Source organism: Heterocephalus glaber, unplaced genomic scaffold (assembly GCF_053883595.1).
Source record: "Heterocephalus glaber isolate CG9 unplaced genomic scaffold, H.glaber_assembly_v1.0 deba00001538, whole genome shotgun sequence".
NCBI classification, from domain to species: domain Eukaryota; kingdom Metazoa; phylum Chordata; class Mammalia; order Rodentia; family Bathyergidae; genus Heterocephalus; species Heterocephalus glaber.
In genome coordinates, this window is record NW_028258333.1 from 15,578,258 (window position 1) to 15,600,379 (window position 22,122).

Sequence of the window (22,122 nt, forward strand, 5' to 3'; positions counted from 1 at the left end):
TTCATGAAGAACTCCTCCATTCTAGCACCCTGATTTCTGACTTCCAGCTTCCAGAACTGCTAACTGAGAAGTAAGTACATATTGTTTAAAGCACCCAGTCTGCAGAATTTCATTATAGCAGCCTAACCTAAATAAAGATGTCTTCATACTTTGGCAGAAAGTCTGTCACACCAAGAGTTATTGAGGACTACAGTTCAATTTCCTATTCCTTCTTTGCACTCATTTAAAATAAAGTTGTTTTGCTCTTCTCTTTTCATGTAGAATCTATTCATATTATTCCAAATGAAACTGAATATTATAAATAGGTTTTGTGCAGTGCTGGGTGTTGTCTTCATTATCCACAGTCTACTACAAAAAATTTTTCCTGCTCATTTAAAGTAGATAATGTCTGAGACAACCACTGTTTGTAAAGCTCTTTTCTTCTGCCAAGCTTACTACCATGCTATTTCTTGCATACTATGTGGATAACTTTACGGCTATTACTCAGTTTTATTAATATTTTCTCAAGATTTCTTATATCTCTTTTTAAGTCATTACTCAGCTTTTCAGAATATGCTGGGAATGGCCATATATTTGAAATGGTTCATTAAATAAATTTAGCAAAAATTGCATCGAGAGAACCACAGACTATAGTTTTCAAGAGTAGTGTGCATATCTAAGTAAGAATAAGAAAAAGGTGAGGTTTTGTACTCTGAAGATTTATTAGAATCACCTCAGTTAGTTCACTGGAAGACTTCATGTTGAGTTTGTAGTCCTTGTTACCCCTTGTTAAATTGACTCAAAATTACACATAAACTTTTTCTTTCAGTGTTATTTAATGCTTATGAACACATTTATGAAATACAGACCATTATGTTTAAGTAAGAAGGAAAATTTTATGTTGATGTATGAAAAGTTATTTTTAATAAAATATCTTCAAAATATTCAAGAATCATATCTTTATTTTAACCCCTGGAAAATAAATAAAACTTGTAATTCAACAACATTGTCATAAGATAATTTTGCAATTTAAAATACTTAATTTGATCTATGATTGCTCACTACAGTAAAATTAAGGTTATTAATAATCACATTTATTTTGCTGTGTAATCATGTATTATAATAATAAGAAAATGTAAAATGTGTACTATATGCTTGGCATGCTGCTAAGCTACCTTGTAGGGCACTCTAAAATAAGTTACAAGGAATGATCCATCTATAAAAGTTCACTTTAAAGTATTTGTAGAGATAATTAGAATACTGGATTTGTTCATTAACATTTCAAATCTCATTTAAATGTAAATTGTAATATTCTCTTTTTCTGCAACACTAGGTAGTTAGTGTCTTTCATGAGTAATAAGTAATTTGTTCCCAATTAGGAACAATAATGGATAAAGAGATAAATCAAAATCTGATAAGAGTCACAGTTAAAATGGTAAGCTTCTTAGAAAGTATAAAAACACCGTTTTCATTATTATCTCATCATAAAAACTATACTTGATTCATATTTCAACAGTTTTAATGTCAATTAGTATTCTTTGTGATATCTGAAACAAATATATATAACAATGAATATATTTCTGTAAAATTATTTGAAAAACCAAAGTTAATTTTATAAAACTCAATTCATGCTGACCTAGGTTTTAAAAATTTAAATACAACTCTTTTCTCCAAAAAAGTCTTTAGGGAATAGAAAAATCATTAAAAGTTGAAGTAATATTTACATATAAACTGTCCTCACAATATTATACTGGTGTAGAAATATGTTTTTAGAATTCATGCTGGTAAGAACCTTAAGGTCCAATAAATAAATCAAGCTCATCTGCCTTTACCACACTATGTAGTGATCATTTTGTCTAGTTACTAGTAATTTTTTGCAATGTTTTTTAAAAGAATAATGTTTTCCTAATTAAATAAAACAATGTTCTTGACAATCCTTCAGAGAATTATTTTTTGTGTGTGAATACATCTATGTTAGTATGTTTTGACAACCATGTAAGTTAAATTTGCATGAAATTTATCATGAAGCACCAATTTATTTTCAATATGTTGCATGTTATAAAAATATTTTCATCGTCTTTAAAGTGTAATTTTCAATCACTGATCATTACTCCACTTACAAAGTTTTTGGAAAAGATAACATCAATACCATAGTTAAGAGAATGTAATATGTTCCAGTCTTACCTGGGTGACTTTGCTGCTGTCACTTACCCTGTTAATATTTCAGTTTTCTTATGAGGGAAGTGGGGATACTGATCTATTTGCCATATGCAGTTCTTGGAATGATTACTTTAGTGCCTGTAAATTGTCTTGAACATTTAATACATATCATTTTATAATGATTTAATGTCTTTCAACATTATTTAAAATGAATATATATCCTACTATATATCTAGCTTATTTCTACAGGTAGACAATTGCCATATTAGATTTCAGAATTATTTATTGCTTGAGCCATAGGCCTAAGATTAGCATGGGTTGCTCTATGGTCTGAACGTTTGTGGCTTCACAAAACTAATATGTTCAAATCTTAATCAGCACATTTGAGGGTATTAGGAAGTGTGTCTTTGGAAGGTGATCAGGTCATGAGGTTGGAGACCTCTTGATTGAGATTAGTGGCCCTACTAAAGAAGCCACAGAGTGCTCCTTTATTTCTTCTGTCTTTTTAAGTGACAGTTAGAAGAGGGTTATCTGTCAGGAAATTGATCATTTCTAAATACAAAATCCACAAAAACCTTGATCTTAGATTTCCAAGCTTCCAGCAATATGAGTGTTATGGTTTGCATCTACAGGTCCCTGCAAAGCCTCATGTGTTCATAGGTGGGAGTTTCTGAAGGTGCCTGGATTATGGGGGTGTGATATAGGGATTAAGTGTGTGTGGTACTGGATTAGTCCAGTAACCTGTTTAGCATAGTTATGGGTGTGGATAATGGAAAGTCCCACCTTGAGAGTATTTTGGTGGGGGTGGAATATAAGGGAGACTTGCTGCTGCTGCTTGATGTCTCATGTACGCTCTGCCATGGACTGTTTCTCCTCTACTTTCTCCCTGGGCCATGTTAGCCTGCCTTGTAATGAGCCAACTATAGGTTGAAACGTCTATAGGCTGTGTGCCAAAATAATCCTTTCCTCCTTTAACTTCTGGATGTCAGATATTTTGACTGAGCAATAAGAAAATTAATTAAGATAATGAGAAATAAAGTTCTATTGTTTATAGGCCACAGAACTGATGTAAGGCACACTGATTACCAACTTCATTGCACCTTCTGGCTTCCAGGCTTTGACTTTTCTTTTAAAAGAAGAGGTTTCTCCTTATCAGTATTATTTTTAATTAGCATTTTTAGTTAGCCAGAGCTTAGAGTTAACAAAACACATGAGGTGAAAATAAGCATATTATCCTCTAACCAAAACTCTTCCCTTTTATGGTTCTCAAATTGGCTGAGTCTAAAAATGTACCAATAAAAGAATTAAAAAAAAAAAAGGGCCGGGGATTTAGCTCAGTGGTTCCGCCGCCTGCTTCACAAGCGCAAGGACCTGAGTTTGATCCCTGGTACCAAAAAAAAAAAAATCATTGATATTGTAGCTATATCCTGTTTCCTCTTCTGAAGATAAAGTGTTATCTGGAAAAGACATTAGTTTGAAATATGAGTCATTTTAATATTTATGTAATTTTATTGTATATGTTATGTTTGAAAGAATTTTTTTTATTTTTTGGTACCGGAGATCGAACTCGGGACCTTGTGCTTGCGAGGAAGGCGGTGGAACCACTGAGCTAAATCCCCGGCCATGTTTGAAAGACTTTAATTGTGACAAAGCTTTCATTGCAAGCCTATATTTCTTGTTATAAAGTGCTCTGATAAAAAATTAAACTACCATGAGTGACTTAAAGGTATATAAACAAACTATAAGCTTTAAAATTTTATCACTATTGAAAGATTATTTCTAAATACTGTATTTTAATATTTTCTTATTTAACCTAATATTAAATTCTCATTATAAGCAGCAAATACTTATTTTTTACATAACTTATTAGTTCTATTAATTTCTACTCCTGTAGGAGACATTTCCTTTAGAAATAAAAATTGTAGCAGATAGAGCAGCAGTTTTATTTCATTTCATTTTGTTTACCATTTGTGAGAAGAGTTAACCTTTTCATTTCATATTTTTGTTCTTTATCTTACTTTCAGATACTACCAGAGAAACTTGATCCATGCACACTGATTTGCAATATAACTGTTCAAAGTATATGAATTACAGAAATGGAAGCTGTGGATAACTCTGGCTCCCTTACCTACCCTGAATACTCTGATTCACATAGAAGGCAGCACCTGGAAGAGTACATCATGGTATGTATTACCAGAGGGGCTGAGCAAGTGCAGTAGCAATGATGGAAAGGGAACTCAGGGCACAGCTTCTGTAAATTGAAACTGTTCTTACCTTTATCAGCTCATCTCTTGTAATCAAACACTCACCATGTTGGTAAGGGCCTGGAAAGCTGCACTTGAAATAGTGCAATGACTTTGTTATCTGCTATGTAAACTTAAAATTAGGTGTCTTTGGCATATTTCCATAAATTCTGGAAACAGAGCCAGTTGGTATGGAGCGAGGTGTAGTATAGCAAACTGACACTAGGGATAAAATTCATGCAAAAGCAACTTCCCAAATAATGTGAAAAATAAATAAAATTAAGATATGATTTACATGGAGACATAAAATATTTCTGCTGGAATGATTGCCAATTCATTCAAGTTTTGAGATATTGACAGTCCTATGACATGTGAAAAATAGTATCAATGGAGTGTATATGATTAATATAATCCTTGTGTAAATTGTAAACTAGTAGCAAGTGAAAGCTAAAGTGACACTGAAATAGCAAACACTAATTCTTGTTGCTATGGGAGGAATGGCAAAACTGAAGTCAATAACCAGGCCAGAGGGAGGCTCCAATTATATTACCTTAGACTTGGAAAGTAGAACTGGCTCACATCAGCATCTCATTGATTCTATGAGGACTAGGAAAATATTATAGTGTTTACCCTAGGAGACATTTAGCAACAACAACTGTAGTGTTTCAGTATCTGAAGAGGAATAAGGAACTTTCTATTGAATTTAGGGACTATAGTTTAAAAAATTAGAGCATTTATATAAAAGTAGCCAAAGATCCCTGACAAATGAATTTTCTGTTCAAAACTATTTCTACAAGATATGATCAAGTATACAGTGAGTGTTTACATTGAAATGCTAAACTGTAAGAGACATATTACCATCAATCTCCTCTCAAAATATCTCCCCTCTTTGAATACATTTATACCTTTATTATTGTCACTTTTTCAAGCAGTTCTGGAAGCTCTCTTTCATGCCTTCAGAGGCATTGTCATTGCTGTCTCAATGTCCTGAATCAATTCATAATTTTTAACTTTCATGGACATGTTGATTTTAAGGAACAGCCACAAGTCAGATCTGGTGAAGAAAGTGGATGAAGGCATACCTCAATGTTTTTACAAACCTGCATTTCCATTGGGTGGCACCAGGAAGTGTCATAGTGGCATTCATTTCTTTTTTTTGGTACCGGAGATCGAACTCGGGACCTTGTGCTTGCAAGGCAGGCGGCGGAACCACTGAGCTAAATCCTCGGCACTTCATTTCACTTTTGATCTGATTTTATATAGGCAATTTTGAAAGAGGAATTCTAGAACTTCAGAAAGTCTCAAGAACAAAGAGATGTACATTCAAAGAGGGGGGAATATTTTTGGGGGAATAATGTAAATTGGGGGTAATAATGTAATAATGTAAAATGTTGTTACTAAAATATTGTTTATGTAATTTAGACATTCACTATATATTTAGATCATATCCATTTTCTATAGGAAATTAAATTTTATTTCTTTCCAAAATTATTTTTTGTATCACGAGATTTAATGGTTAGTAGTCTACCAACTTCATATATGATTCACCATTAATGAGGCTCTAATTTAATAAACTGACTAATCAGTAATTAGACATGACATACAATACTTATCGAAGTATTAATAATATACTTCTGACTGAAAAATTAGCAGGCAGTGGTTAGAACAACATGTATTTATATTTATTACCTTACTGTTTCTATGGGACAGGACCCTGGCCAGGGGTTAGCAGGATCCTTTACTTTGGGGTCACTCCTGAGCTACAGTTAGATGTCACCTAAGCACAGACTCTCAGCTTCAGAAGAATCCACTTTGGACTCACGTAGCTATCCAAGAATCAGATTCAAACTGTAAAATTGAATCTCAGTTCCCAGTTTGTTGTTGTCTGAAACTGCCCTCAGTTACTTGTGCGATCACCTTAACATGTCAAACTGTACACTCAGAGAAGGCAGAAGGAATAGCTTTCTAGGAAGACAGAAGTCACAATTTCCTATGACCTAATCCTGTCAGGGCTGTCCTTTCCTCTTTGCCATATTCTGTTGGTTGTAATTAATGCATTGGGTCCCACATTGTAAATGAAAGGAAAAAGAAGCAGCTGAAGGAAAGGAGATTTTTTAGGAGCCATCTTAGAGGCTGCTTATTACAAGTAATAACTAAAAGGTAGTACTGTAGCTTTGTCTGGCCTTTTTTGATTATTGGAGTTTTTTCGGTTTTGGATTCTTGAACTGGGTAGTCATCATTACATTGGCTAGGTTGATATTGAACTTCTGTACTCAATTATTTTCCAATCTCAGACTTTTACCCCAGAAATATCACTCCAATATAGTAAAATCCATGCACAGAAAAGCCAATATAGGAAATAGAAATGGGGTTCTTTTTCTTTAAGGTGATGGAATTTGCATGCTAATCTGGTTGGAATGCTATAAATATTACTTGAATATAGTAGTAAAAGCACTTCTCAAATCTTGTGAGTCCTTCACAAAAACAATAAATGTTTGAGTCAAGAGTTCTTTCAGATTTCTACTCCTCATGTGCTTTTCCTTTTGAGGGTTGGGAAATAAGAGGGCACATAGACAACAATCATGAATTCAGATGCTCCATTGCTTCACACTGGATGGGTAAATGGAAAGGAATTTTGAAACTTTCTGAAAAAAAGTAAGGAAATCCTCTATGGAATTATGGGAAAAGGAGATTGAATTATCCTGTAGTTTTCTGTTGGTACTTAGGAGAGGAAATCAATCTAGATTAAATGAATATTAATTTGCATCAAGGAAACCAAGAGTTCAGAATTATCTTTGGGTAAAATTTTGATAGTTGTAAAGCTTCATATTAATTTTATTTTGAAAATGCATTCATATATTATTATTATAGTAGTGAATTTGTAGGTTTTTTCCTTAGAGTTTTCATGCCTAACAAGTTCTTCACTTGCCTCTTAATAATGGGGGCTCTTCTAGCTCACTTTCTTTATTTAGGCTGAGAAGTGACTAAAAAATGTCTACTCCAATGCCTACTGTCTTTTTAAAAAAAAAACTCTGCAAATTTGATCATTTTTTCCTAAAATGGATAAATTTAAAACCGTGAATCAGAGAAAGAGCTAAGATAAATTGTGTGGAAACATGATGATGACTTCAGTTTAACCAAAAATTTGATGGAGAAAAATGCCAGGACTTCCTGCCTAATGCCTCACCTGGACATCTCTGTCTATGCTATTCTTAGAGCTCAGTGGAAAATAGTTGTGCAATAAATGTTTTCTGAGTTGTTATATACAGATTCTCAACACAGTTGCACAGTCTTGACTGTGAGTAGACAAAAATCAGTACCCATTGTCCAGTTGTACCATTTTATAGATGCACCCAGTTTCATGAGCACAGTAACTACCGTGTGAAATTCCAGCAGGAAGGTCATTAGTGACACCTTGACCCAAAATCATGATTGTAAAGTGTGTGATATTAATCAACTCTCTTCCTGTTTTTCTGTATGCAAATAAATAATATGAATGCCTTCATTCCAAGCTAATTAGATGTGTGAAAGGAGAACTACTGAAATCTTAGCCATCTTGGAGAGTGACTATTAAGATGCATGGAATTCCAAGAATGCAGTAGGCAAGCACAATTTTGGTTCAAGAAATGCTAGAAAGGGGAATTTTCAAAGAAATTGATTAAATTTATAATGGTCCAGCTTCCTCAAAAAAAATGGCAGACATATCATGCAGACAAATTATGATGGAGTAGACTAGTGACATTTACAGAATCAGACATTGCTTTTGAATCATACAATTGTAAGAAGCCAAAAGATAGTGGGAAAATATGGTTGATTGATTTAAGCCTTTCTCTTCTATCCCAATGATAGTTTGCTTAAATGAGTTTATCTGTGGAACATGCAAAATATAAAATAGGAACATGAATGGAAAATATTTGATACATTGGTAAAGTAAAATCAGGCTCATTATATCGATGATGTTTTCTTTTATAAAAAAATATAAAGTAGCAATAATAGCAATACTCTCTTCATTGGAAGTCTGTGTCTGGCCTGGTTAAAACACTTGTGGACTCTCAAGGATAGTTCCTCAGATACCTACTTGACCCAGTGTCTCAGCTTAGTGTCTCCTACCAACTCTAGCTTTGGGAATGCACTGGATACAAGGACCAGAAATTTGAGGTTGGACATATGGTACCCGACATGCTAAATTAAGGCTTGGAAAACTAAAGGCCATTTAGAATATGCATTCAGCATTTGAATGTCTTCTTGTCCAAGGCACTGTGGCATTATACTTCTTCTCAGTTGAATACAGTAAATATAAATGTAGGTGGATCAGAGTTGATTATAAGAAGCATTGTGCAAACATAAGCTGATATCCTTGCTGGTAGAATGGACATGAGTTTTATGACTTTAGAGAATTAGTATAAAATGGGGCCTATGGCAGTGTGTCAAGGAGGGGAGATGGATGTCGATATTTTATAATCCATATATCTCTCAGTCACATTAAGTGCATATACAAGTATAACACTGTTATCCAGTGATCCTCTCCATATTGTAAGGCCTATAAATTTGTTTCTGTTTATACAATTGTATAGTGTATTCTGGCTTAGCTTACAATGATCATTTTCTCCCTATTTGTCTCAGAATTTTCTTGTGTAGTGTAGGCTGGTCTTGAACACACTAGGTAGCCCAGGCTAGGCTCAAACTCATGGGAATCCTCTTGCCTCAGCATTCTGAGTGCTGAGATTAAGGCTTGTGCCGCCAGACCCAATTTACGATGATTATTTTTGTCAATAACGTATGTTAATATCAGGGCTAATCATTGTGTAAATGGTATTTTATCATTTCTATAGTAATAGGTACCATATAGCTAGTCTAAATTTATTAGGAATGTTTCTCAAAATAATGTTGTAATTAATGGAATTCTTCTCTTAAGTCATATTTTTTAAAACAATCCTTTATGTTTCTTTAAACTAGTGTAAATTTAGAATTTCTTAGGCATTTAGTTTAAAACATAATATATACTGTCAAATATATTTGCATTTTAACTACATACATTTTGTAAAATGCCATATAAATTATTAGCAATAACATAGCATAGAAAGAATCCTAAACTGGTTCAGCAAGTAGTGCTTTACAGATGTTCTGTAATTAACTAGCTGTGTGTCCTTGTGCATGACACCTATGCTCTCCGAGTCTCAGTTTTCTCATTTATAAAGCAAGATGATAGACTGGGATTTCTCCAATGTCATTTAAAACCATACCTGCTATAAACAGCCCCAATCAAAACTTGTCAGGTTGATCGAAATAATAAGTTTTATTTTAATTTATTAGTTCTAACTACAGTAAAAATTATAGGGAAAATTCCCTTAATATCTCAAGCACACACCTTATAAACATTAAAACTGTTAACTCTGTTTTGTAAAACACCTGTGTTACCATTTTACCTTGGTGATTTAAACTTTATTAAATGTTTATGTATGAAAGGAGGATTGTTGGTTTGTATTTCTTTTAGAAATTCACTCACACTTAAAAAAATATTTAGCCATAGGAGGATAACATTGTCTGTTTCACCATCTGTTAGAGACTATACTGTAAGTATAACACAGGTTATTGCTGGAAACCACAGTGTGAAGTCATACCTGAAATTTTGTAATGTGTAATAATCACTACAGCATACCAAGTGTTTGAGTTTTTAGTCTCAGAAGTTACAGTATAAAATGTTGCATTTGCCTTTGAATACAAATTTCTACACCTAAAATATTACATTGTTTCCTTTTTGGAAATGCTGAAAATTTTAAGAAAACATTTGAAAGAAGAAGGGCTATTATGTTACAATGCAGTAAATAACTAGGCTGTATTACAAAAGGACTCTTGTGAATATGGCATGGTTATATTACCAAATATAAAATTGAGCCTTTTGAGGAATAACTGTTTTGTACTTTGTATTCAATATCCATGGAAGTATTATAGAAGCATGCTATTCAGCCAAGGGGAAAAGAGGTTTATATTTTTACCCACAAAATGATCTGTAAATTGAGCATTGAAGGACCTTAGCACTGATGCTTTTCATATAAGGGAAAAAATTATTCTTTCTATATTGTTAAATAAACTCACAGGGTGAAAGATACTCATTTTCTGGAGAGACTATTCTCATAAGCAAGTATTTCCATATCAGTGGTTTTTGTTCAGCTCTACAACCTGGGATACTGCTTCTTCAATTCTTTGAATGCACTTTGCTTTCGCCCCTTTCCAGCTTATGCTGAACTTTCTTAAAATCTCGTGAACCAGCAAATTTCTTGACTTTGAACTTACTCACATCATTATGCACTTTGAGTTAAAAAAAAGGGAATCATCAGTCTTTTAGAAATACCACCAAGATCGTGACTGATTCTACTACACCTTTGTTTTTTCATCATGATATTTATGTGAGAGTTCCAATTTTGTACTTTCTAAGCTAAAACTTCCATAATAGGATGCTATTTTTTTCTATTCATGTTTCATTCACAGTTATAGTTAAACATCTGCTTCATGGTTGGCAAAGTGCCATTAGTTGCTAAGTTTGTTTCTCTAAAATGGCATTTTAGTCTTTGCCTAGGTTTCTTGTAGTTTAAATAGATATTTGGTAATCTATTCTGTCCATCAACATACAGTAATAATTTTAGGTGCAAAGGAAAAAAGTAAAAGGGCAAGAGTAGAATATTGCAACATTTTGGAAGTTATTTAAAAAGATAGTTAACTATTTGGCTAATATGTAAACAATTATACTTGATGCATTTTTATTGATATTATGTTTTATTCTTAATATTTGAATCAGCCACATGAAACAATAAAATTTGTTAATTTTAGAAATGCTTAACAAATGACATTGCTGGTGGTGTGCTCGGTATACTTTTCTGGAACTATTAGCAATGCAGAACTTTAAAGATTAGAGATCTGAAAGGGCCAGGGTAAGGAGGGTAAGCAGTGTTACCAGAACACAAGAGAAACTGTACAAAGACAGCCACTTTATGTAAGCTGTGACATTTCATCAAGCACATCGCCGGAGTACAACAAGCCTTCAAAGAGAGAGCTGAGGCAATGACTGTCTCAACCTCACATTCCTCCCTCCCTTTGTTGTCTTACTGTCACCTCGCTTTGCTCATCAGTTGCCAGGAGAACAGAAAGCCTGGGAAGCTTTTGATTTAGTCCAGATATGTCAATCTTTGGTATCAAAAGTGAAAATGTATCGATGGAAGATATTCTTTACATCCCACTCCTTTTGTACCACAAGATATGCTATTGTCTTTTCTTTACTTGAAAAACTGTGTCACAAAGGACCTGAGCAAGCCTGCCAACTACAAAACCACTGTGATGTAATGACAGTATAGTCATATATGTACTTGCAACTTTACTAGATACCACAGTGGACTTTATACAAAAGAGCAGTGAGATAAAAGCAAGATAATTAACATCACAGATAGTTTCCACTATGCTCACTTCTCAAACTACCCAGCTGCAGGTGGTAATCGTTGTTCTTTTTTTCTTTTTCCTATATCCCCACATTCCCTTTACCTTATACTGGAACTTCACCTGATAGTCTTTTTCCTTGTAGAGTGACCCACATCTTTATCCCTGAAGGAACTGAGTTCTTGATGATTATTGATTTGGTTATCCATTGGTCAAAATCATTGAGAAAGAAAGAAAGTACCATCCTCCATTTGGCAATATCTAGGAATTATCCATTTTGCCACTAGTGATTTGTATTTCCTGACCAGTGTCACCTATCTCTACTCTTCAGACAGCAGTACGATAACATGTCTCAAGCCAGTGCCAATTCCCAAGTGTATGGGACCATTGATCCTCCTTACTGTAAGTATTCCTCTAGACCACGGTTGCCTCCAAACAACAGAGCCTAGGGTTATGGTACAAGAAAACCAAATGTCTCCCAGGGAATGTCCATAAAAGCGGTAGGAACACTGCTAGTTTCCTCCTTTGTTTCCTTAATGTTGCAAATATGACAGCAGAACTGGCTTCTGGTTTGGAGAAACCATCCTTTACAACAGGTCTTCAGGATATTATATCCCAGTTGAGTAGTAACTGATCCTTTAGCAAGACATTTCCCCATTTTATCAAAACATTCAATCAGGTAGACACTGATTTTTGTCGGATATGATTGCATAACTATGGTTTAAATGGGTTTTCAAGGTCAAGAGACCTAATGAGGAAGAAAACTCAGCTTGATACAACATGCCAAATATCTATGAATGTGGGCATTGGCAACAACATTATAAGCATGAATGCAAAACTGTTACTTGAATATGTTCCTTTACCAAGGTTAAAAAGTATCAGTACTCCATGTTGAAAAGTATCTTGTGTGATTACTCTGCAACCAAGTTGCTGACAGATTGCCATTTACCCTGCAACATTTATGGGATGATGCCAGGACTGGAGTAGTGAGATGTCAGCTGTGATGATAGCCAGATCAATGCCATATTACTGGATCTTACATTGACTTTGATTCCTCCCATCATGGCTATTTAGCACACAGGGACTTTGACAGAAGAAAGGGGTTGACTGACATTGACAAGAAGAAACTTCACACTTATGTTATCAATTAGGTCGTACTTCACAAGTACATATGTTCTGGTTGACATTAAATAACAAAATACCACTTTAATTTTCTGATATCAAAATTTAAATTTTAGCTTTTTGGTTCCATAAACCACAAGCCAATGCATTCATCTTTATTTACAAATTGCTACTTATCTATAAGCATTATACTATGAAGAGTAATCAGAAAACAAGCTATGCTGATTTTGTCTCTCTCAATAGTCGTGTCATAATCATGAGGCCATAAAATGACTTTTATGAAAATAATCATGTTATAGCGGGACTTGCAGCTCCTTGATAGCCGTACATTAAATGGAGCTTCAATGTATAATACTTCAATATGTGACTATATTTAAATAGATACTTAAAAGGTGATTAAGTTACAATCAGATCATGAGAGCAGTCCAATTTAGCATCATTTCAAGAGAAATTTGAGTAAAAAAAGATACTGGGGATCTTCAGACAAAAAGTAAAGACTGTGTGCAGACAGTAAGAAGGCAGAAATCTATAAGGCGGAGAGGGAAGCTCAGCTTTAGAAAACTAATATATGTAAAAGATGCAGGAATACATGTGGTATATACATCTGCACATGAGGGATCTCTAATATTTGCATTTTAGAACTAAATGTGCCTCTGCAGATGTAGACATCATATTTCATGCATCAATGAAATAATTAACCTCCTGTTCAACATAATTTGCTCAGATGAAAGAGTAACTTGATGCAGCTATAGATATGGTAGTTGATAACCTCAATTAAAATATAGATTCAAATGAAATTTTTCTTGTAATAAAGTGTAAGGCCCCATATTGCATGGAGAGTATTAATTTGTTGATGAGTCAGATTTTTAATACTGTTACATCCATGTTGTGCATAGCTGTAGGACATTTAACTATGTTGTAATATATCATCATATTGTTAAAACTTTACTTAACAGTAGGAAGTCTTGTAGTATTTTTTAAGTTTCAGACTACTATGAACAATGTTAATATGAACTTTTAAAATACATCTTCTGGTTTGCCATCTATAAGTGGAATTGTTCTGGCACAAGGGGCAACTATCGTTTCTGTTGTAGAAATTGTCAATAGCCTTCCTGGAAGGAAGTTTCAATCTTGATTAATGTAAAAATGCTTTAACAAAACTTTTTGAGTGGCTGATTATATAATGTGAGTTTTAAATCAAATAAGAATGGTAACATTACTAATGGTGGACATAAAGCAGATGGCCATGATAGTAGTTATCACATTTATCTAAGGAATCTGTAAACCACTGCTTCCACGAGAGTGAACTATTACTTTAATTTTGGTCAACATCTGTGATTTTTGCATCAGAGAATAACCTGGCAATAAAAGAACAATGGTGCATACCAGGGGTGCTGGATTTCTTTTTTTTTAAATTTTCTCATGCAGCATATTTAAAATAAAGCAAGACAATTACACTTTTATTAATGCGACAGACTGACAATGGAATGTTCATGGCTCTCATCTTTGGTTATGCTATTTCCAAGTGCCCAATTATCTTTTGCTGTAAGTGGAATTGAAAGGTACTACTTGTATTTATTTAGAAGGAAGGAAATGATACACATTAAAAGTGAATAAAGGATTCATCTAATGAATGCTAATACTTTTTCTCGCATTGTTCAAGTGTTTATAATGTTGTGAATTTCAAAAATAGACATTCACATTGTGGAGTAATAAGATTAATGTTCCATGGAGAGAGAGAAAGGTCAACACAAATCTTAGAGAAGAGACCTCACAAACTTACCTAATAATTCATTATATTTTTATAAAATTTATAGAAATGGCTAGATTTCCTTGTTCAATAATATTTCTAATTCAGATGAGTCTTCGTTACTCTTCAGTCTTCCCTGTTTTTCTACCTGTTAATTTTGGAAAATTATTCTTTAACTTCAATTTCTATAAGTTTCCATAAAAATATTTTTCAGAATATGCACCGATTTGTACCATAGTAGCAAATATTTATGGTTATTTTCTGCTATTATACTGAGAGGTCTTTCATAGGAGAAATTACCTTCATTCATATTTACAAGAATAGACTTTAGTCCTTAAAGTCAGGGATTGTGGAGCTAGATGGCCTTCTGTTTTTTTCAAGATATAAGACATATAGCCATGAGCAAATTAGTTATTTTCTTTCTCCACTTCTCTCCCTTTTTTTTTTTTTTTTGGCTACTGGGGATCAAACCCAGGTCCTCAGCTTGCGAGGCAGGTGGTGGAACCACTGAGGTAAATCCCTGGCCCTAACCCTCCACTTCTCTTAATTAAAAAGAAATATTAACTGATCTAAAGAATTTTATTGTGGTTATGGTTAAATTAGCGAATATTCTACTTATGATTATGTATCAAAACTTCCAGAGAATACCTGTTATCTAGTTGTAATTAAATAATTATTTGTATCTTTATAACTGAAAAAACATAGTGAGTGTCTACTATATAAAATTCCAATTCTTGGCACAATTTGATGCTCAGTAATTATTTGTTCACTTAATGAAGACATCAGCAAATGAACAGTGAAGCAACACTGTGGTCTCTCAAGGGAAAATGAATTAAGCAAAATTAATTGATGGTTGAAGTTTTGAAATGGAGAAAGGGTGACTAAAATCAGTAAATACTCCACAGTATTGTTCTTTAAAAACTTCACTGTGTTCATAAAGGCATATTGTGTATATCTCCACCACATTTGATGAGCAGTAATGAAAATAATGTTAACTAAATTTACCTGAATGAAATTCATACTATAATTTATACTTCATAGAGTATTGATTTTGAATATTTGGCATGTGGGAAAATAATGCAATGATGAAGTCATTTTAACTACTCAAAATTAAAATGAATGCTAGAAATATTTAAAATCATTACTCTAAGGAGCAGTAGTTAATCCAAGGCACTTGCTCATCTTATTACACTCAATGGTCAGGAAGTCAGTAATCCCCATGACTTGTAAAGTTTAGCTTAGCATGGCAAAGAAGTCAGTGAGAAAAACAAATAGGAAACAATCAGGATGAAGTCAAAATGGTAATGACATTAATGGAAAGAGGTAGAAAGATAAAGATAGCACAACTACAATCATTGACAAAAGAACACAAAATCATTATTCGTTTTCCAAACATTTATTAAGCTTCATTTATACATTAGGCACTGATTGAAGTTCTGATCATAGCTCTGGGCAAAATGCACAATGTATAGATAGATAATTCATAGGCAGAGATAGATGTAGATGATAGCTTATGATGATGATGCATGGATGGATAGACAGACCAGAGGCCAAGTGCAAGAATAGCGGACAAGTCATCTGGTGGTCCTCACGGAAGGACAACATTTGGGCAAAGACAAAGAACATAGTGTATAACTGAGGGAATGAATGGCTCTGAATATTAGGTAAAGGATTTTCAGGATGTAAGAGAGACAGTGAAAAGGCCATGAGACGGGAGGGCATGAGAGTGAGGGATGAAGTGAAAAGAGCCTTTCGCGCTAGAATGGGATGGATGTGCAGAGGTAAAGGAAATGATTAGAAGAGAAAGGAGAGAGAGTGGGAGGCCAGTCCTTTCAGGCGATTTTGAGAATGTTGACTTTGATTCTAAATGAATTAAGAATAAATTTAACAGTTCAGAACAGTGAAATGACTAACTCACATTTTAGCGTAGTAATTCGACGAATGTTGAAGAGACCGCAAGCAGAGGAGATTGTGTCACTGGAGATTCTGGTGGAACTCAGAACCGCAGTGCATACAGCAGTAGCACCAACGAGGACCTGGAGGAACCAGCTAAGCTTCAGAAGACACCCTTTGAGAAACACTTTAACAAACGCAAGAAGGGGAACCATGTATTTGTGTTTATGCTTACAAGATGCAAATCTAATCTATCTCTTATTCCTTTGCTTTTGTCAGATTAATGCGAAGTATCATACTATTTCATAAAAAAGAAAAAGAAAAAAGTCATTCCTTCTGTATGGTGATATAAGATAGCACCTAGAAGCACTGTTGTTGCATAGTCCTTGTTATTTAATTGAGTGGGTGAGTACTGAGCATTAGCTCAATCTCTTTAGACTATTCTTTGTTAATTTAATGTGAACCTTTCTTCATGGGATTTTAGTAAAATTAGTAGAGACAATATTTGTAAAATGTCAAGTACATAATAACTACTCAAATATAAACTAGTGTAATTGTCTCTAAATGTTATGTCTTGTAGAAATTATTTACTTCTTTGCAGGTTTTAACAAACTTACATAAATCAACATATTTAAAAATGAAAAACTTTAATATATTTATTTTGTTCTTTTATGATTAATAGTATATTTAAGAGTTTAATCACTTCAGTGTTCAATGTATTACTCTCTTAATTTGCATATAGTTTCCCATTATCTTGAGAACAGGAAACATATAATGAAAATAAATATTAAAATTAGTCTTCTAAAAACTTTTCTTACATTAGATGAGTTTGAGAATTTTTATCATCTCTCAATCATTATTGAAAAACTATTGTTGCCAGGCACCATTTTGAATTTTAGGATTTATAGTAGAAAATAAATAATGCAAAAACAATTTGATGAGTTTCTTCCATGAACGCAGAAAATCAAAATTTTAGGTGATTGATAGTTTTTGAGAGGAAAGCAAATACAAAATTTGATCATAGAAATCTGGGGTTCTGGATTTCTATTTTGAGCACTCTTCATAAGAGAGTTTCATTTGTGCAGAAGGCCTGAGAAGTTGCAGGAAAAATTCATGGGGATATTTGGGAGAAGTATTTCAAAGTGCAGAAACAGCAACCACAAAGACAGAGATGGGGGTATGTGGAGTTTCGAGAACTGCAGAATCATCGGTCTATCTGGCAGGGAATGCAAGGAGGAGGAAAGACCGATAGGCAAAGGGGATTGGGAGTAAGCCACTCACATGGAAATTTTGGTCATGATAATCACTCTGAGATTTATTTGGAATGATGGGAAACACCACTCGACAGTACTTTCCCAGAAGAGAAATGATCTGACATTTTATGAGACTCATTCTGGCTGCTACATTGAGACTATGCTGTAAGTAGAAAGGGCAGACATGAAAACCATTGCAATAACCCAGATAAGAGCTGATGATTTGTGGATCAAATATTAGGAGTGGAAGTTGTAAAACCTTTGTACATTTTCATTTCTGGTATCTTTTAATCTTCTGCCATTTTTGTTTCTTGTTTTTTTTACTTTATTTTTGTATTTTTTGATGTTACAAGTTTTTCTTCTGTATTTTCATACCTGGTAGTTAAGTGGTAAATATGTAATAATGAAATCGTAAACATCGGCTATTTGTTACAGTGCTCCTAGTAATTTACTTGTAACTTCTTTCATCCTCTACTCCTTTTAGTTTTCACATTTTGTAAAACAGGTGAACATACTTTAACTGCTTGTAAATTTGATGGATTTTGTGTTTTTTTTCCTTTCATACAGGATACTTGCCTTCTATGTTATAGACCTACATAAATATCTAAAAATTTATCATTCCATTATCATCAATTTTATCAGTAATCATTTTTTCTACTTTTTGAGTTATGTACTTTTGAGTCTTTTTTGCCTTGATTTTAAAAATGTTCTACCTAAAACCTTTTTACATAGATATTAACTGATTCTTAATGTATACAAGAATAATACCTTTAAAAAGCAAATGGCTATTTAGACAAGGGTGACATTCTCAAGTAAAAATGATTTATTTCCCTTATTTTGTTTTGTTTTACATTTTAACCAAGATTTAATACATAAGGTTCACTTTCTTTGCTGTGTTTGTTTTTTGGAGTTTCAACTACTAAATAATGTCATTATTATATTTATAAAATGCTATCTGTGATAAAATAATTGGAAATATTTGCTTATTTTGATTTATAAGCTGCTCTTAGCCTTTTGACATATACATGTTTCTATGATTTGAATGGGTTCTATCAAAATTCAGATGTTGTCAATATGATAATACTAAAGTATGGAGCCTTTAAGAGGAGGTAGTTAGGGCATGAAATTTCCACCCCTTAATAGAATCAGTACTCTTATAAAACATTCTTCACATAGCCTGTGGTCATCTTTTTCTTTAACTTTTAGACCATGTGCTGACACCCTTGTGTATGATACAATTTTGTGGTAAAACTGAAACATGGTTTGCTTGAGCTCAAAGTTTCTAGCCTAAAGAACTGTGGGAAATATATTCTCCACAAAATTCCCAGTTCTGTAAGGTATATTTTTGGTATTTTGATTGGGATTGGATTAAATCTATATCTCACATGTTTTGTTATAGTTGTGTGAAACAGATAAAAACGCTATTCGCAAAATACATACAAAGGGTAAATTTTGAACACATGTTCTGGGTTTGCATTTATACATATTTGAATCATGTAGACAGCATAGAAATTTTATTAGGCCAAAGTTACTTCATATTGTGGAGGAAGGCATATAAATATTAGGAAAATCATGAATTCCTATACATATACCACAAAATGTTTCACTTAAATACAACCATAAGTTAATAAGATAATCTGCCAGGGTCTACTCATCAGGTCACTTTTGTAAAAACAGGATTCAATTGACAGATTACTTACAAACTGAGTTAGTTTGTCCTGTGGATATCTTCATCTGTAGTCCCAGTAATAAAAGCTAAAGGTTTACAAAGTCCATTAAGTGGAAGTATAATGCCCTTCTGTGAGATAGCATAATGTTTTGACTTCTCGTAAGTGAGATTGTTCTCAGAGTACATAGCTAGGTATAAAAACAGAAAAATAAGAAGCCTTTTATAAACTTCTTCAGCAGAAAACCTAATGCCGTTCCCTGTGCTAAGTGGGGAATGTTTATATTCAGTATGAAAGTATCAGTTGTTGAGCTGGGCAGAGTGGAGCACAATGGTGGTTCTAGCACGTAGGAGGCTGAGGCAAGAGGATTGCAAATTTGAGTCCAACTTGGAAAACTTAGTAAAACCTTGGCTCAAAATTTTAAAAAAGTAACAATGAGCAGTGGTCGTAGCTCGGTGTGAAGTCCTTAAATTCAGTCCTCAATACTTCTGAAAAGAAAACAAATTGTTTCAGCTCCCTAAAATTCTTAGTATCAGCCTTATATGAAAGAAATGAAAGTGATGAGTTAGATGAAGTGCCCTCCTTGAGGGAATCTCTGCCCTTGTTGTAACAGTGGCCAACTGTTTACAAGGTCAGGAAAAGAGATAAATGACCAAAAAAAAAATACATACAAAACAACAAAGTCATTGATTATACTGCTCTTTAAATTATAGGTACATTAGGGACCTACTCAGAAAAAAATAAATTGAATGAAGCTACCATTATTTTGGAAATAATAAATAAATCAAACATTTTACGAATTAAACATCTTTATTTTTAATCTAGTATTTACCCCAAAGTAAACCTCATAAGCATGTGGAAAGAGAAAATTTGCAGAGCAGAATAAATTATTTTTCTTTTGTTGGATTGATTGATGGATCTGTTGATACATTGATATTTTTGTTTTTCTGTCTTGTAGTGGGTGAGTATGAAGTAGGAACAAAAAGTGTTGAAGAATGGAAGAAATGGAAGAAGTGTTGAGCTGTATAAGTGTTGGGTAAGGAATCTGTTTTAGGTGAGTCAAAAGGGAGATCAATTTTGGTAACATTAAATTCCAGAGAATTACCAAGTAAGCATTATAGTCCTGGTGTGCAAATGCACATGCATGATAGGTTTAGCAGTAGCCATGGTGCCAAAATGATAGAAGCTCTATGAGTGATAAAACAGTGTTTAAAACAATAAGGTGAGAGAGGAAATCTATAAGGTGACAGATCCGCAGACTTTACTCATCAGAACACTGAGGTCATGAAAGGATTTTGCAGAATACTAACCTATTATCAAATTCTTACCAGAATGATTTTGCCTTTGTTTGGAAAATTGACTCTAAAGAAATTGAGAGCGACTATTAGGGAAAAGGTCAAGAAATTACTGCAATTTCCAAGACACCCATTGGATATGCAGAGTTACTGGTAGAAACTGAATATGATCAGTTAGGATACAAGAATGGAGAAGAGAGGTCTTTTGGGGAAAATGTCTACATTGTCCAAAAATGGTACTGTGGTTCTTTCATAAGGAGAAGATGGAAAGAATAAATTTATATGTAATCTCCTTTCACTGTATTTCATCTTTACTCTTCTTTTTTTCCCTTCTGACAGCCTTCTCTGGTTTATTAAGTAAATACTGTGGTCACCTAAAGCTTTTTCATGCTATAATAATATAGTATAAGCACATATATAATCACATCTACTGCAAAATTATTCTGTCTTGTTTGCATAAGGTTTTATAATGAAATTTTTATGCAGTTTATAGAACCATAGAAAACTTCTCATGTCTTCAATTATACAGGGTTTGCATGATAGTCCAAGGTATGCATTAACCATTGCTATGAATGTATTTAAATATGTACAAGACTAATTGGTATGAAATGAAATTCTACTGCAAATTCTACATACATGTCATATATACATATATGTTTGTATACTTTTTCATATTACTTATTTTAGTTTTATTAGAATTTTTTATAATATTTCATATTTCTACCATTTATTTATGAGTTTACCCTTTTCCAACTCATCCAGATATATACAAGCTCTGTTTTTCATTGGTCTTTTTATTTTGTTCTGATTAATTTTATTTTACAGTTGAGCCCATTGTTATTCTAAATACAAATATCCTTGACATTTCAGGAATTATTCTATTTCATCGAATTGCTATACTATCTAGAAAAATTGGCACAATGCATTCCTTACATATTGGCTGACTCATTGGGTGGTCACATGTCTTTTCGTCTGTTTTTTTATTGTTCAAGGTATCTTTTTGAGACTGTACCTGGCTGCAATATTCATTTTTTCAATGTGATCCTTTAAGTCATTGGAAATTACAGATGTTCAAAATTTTTCTAAGTATATGCTTTACCAATTGATTAGAGCAGCAGGTTTATTGCAATTTTTAAAACTTTTTTTGTAAATCACAAGAAGAACTTTATTTTTTGAGGCCGTCATTCCACCTTAACTATTATTTTAAGCACAAAAGGTATTGTCTATCTACATATGTATGTACTTATTTATTGATATATGTTGTTATTTTGTGGGTACCAGGAAAGAGGAGATAGGTAGTTTTAATAATATTTCTTTAATATTTTTACAGAT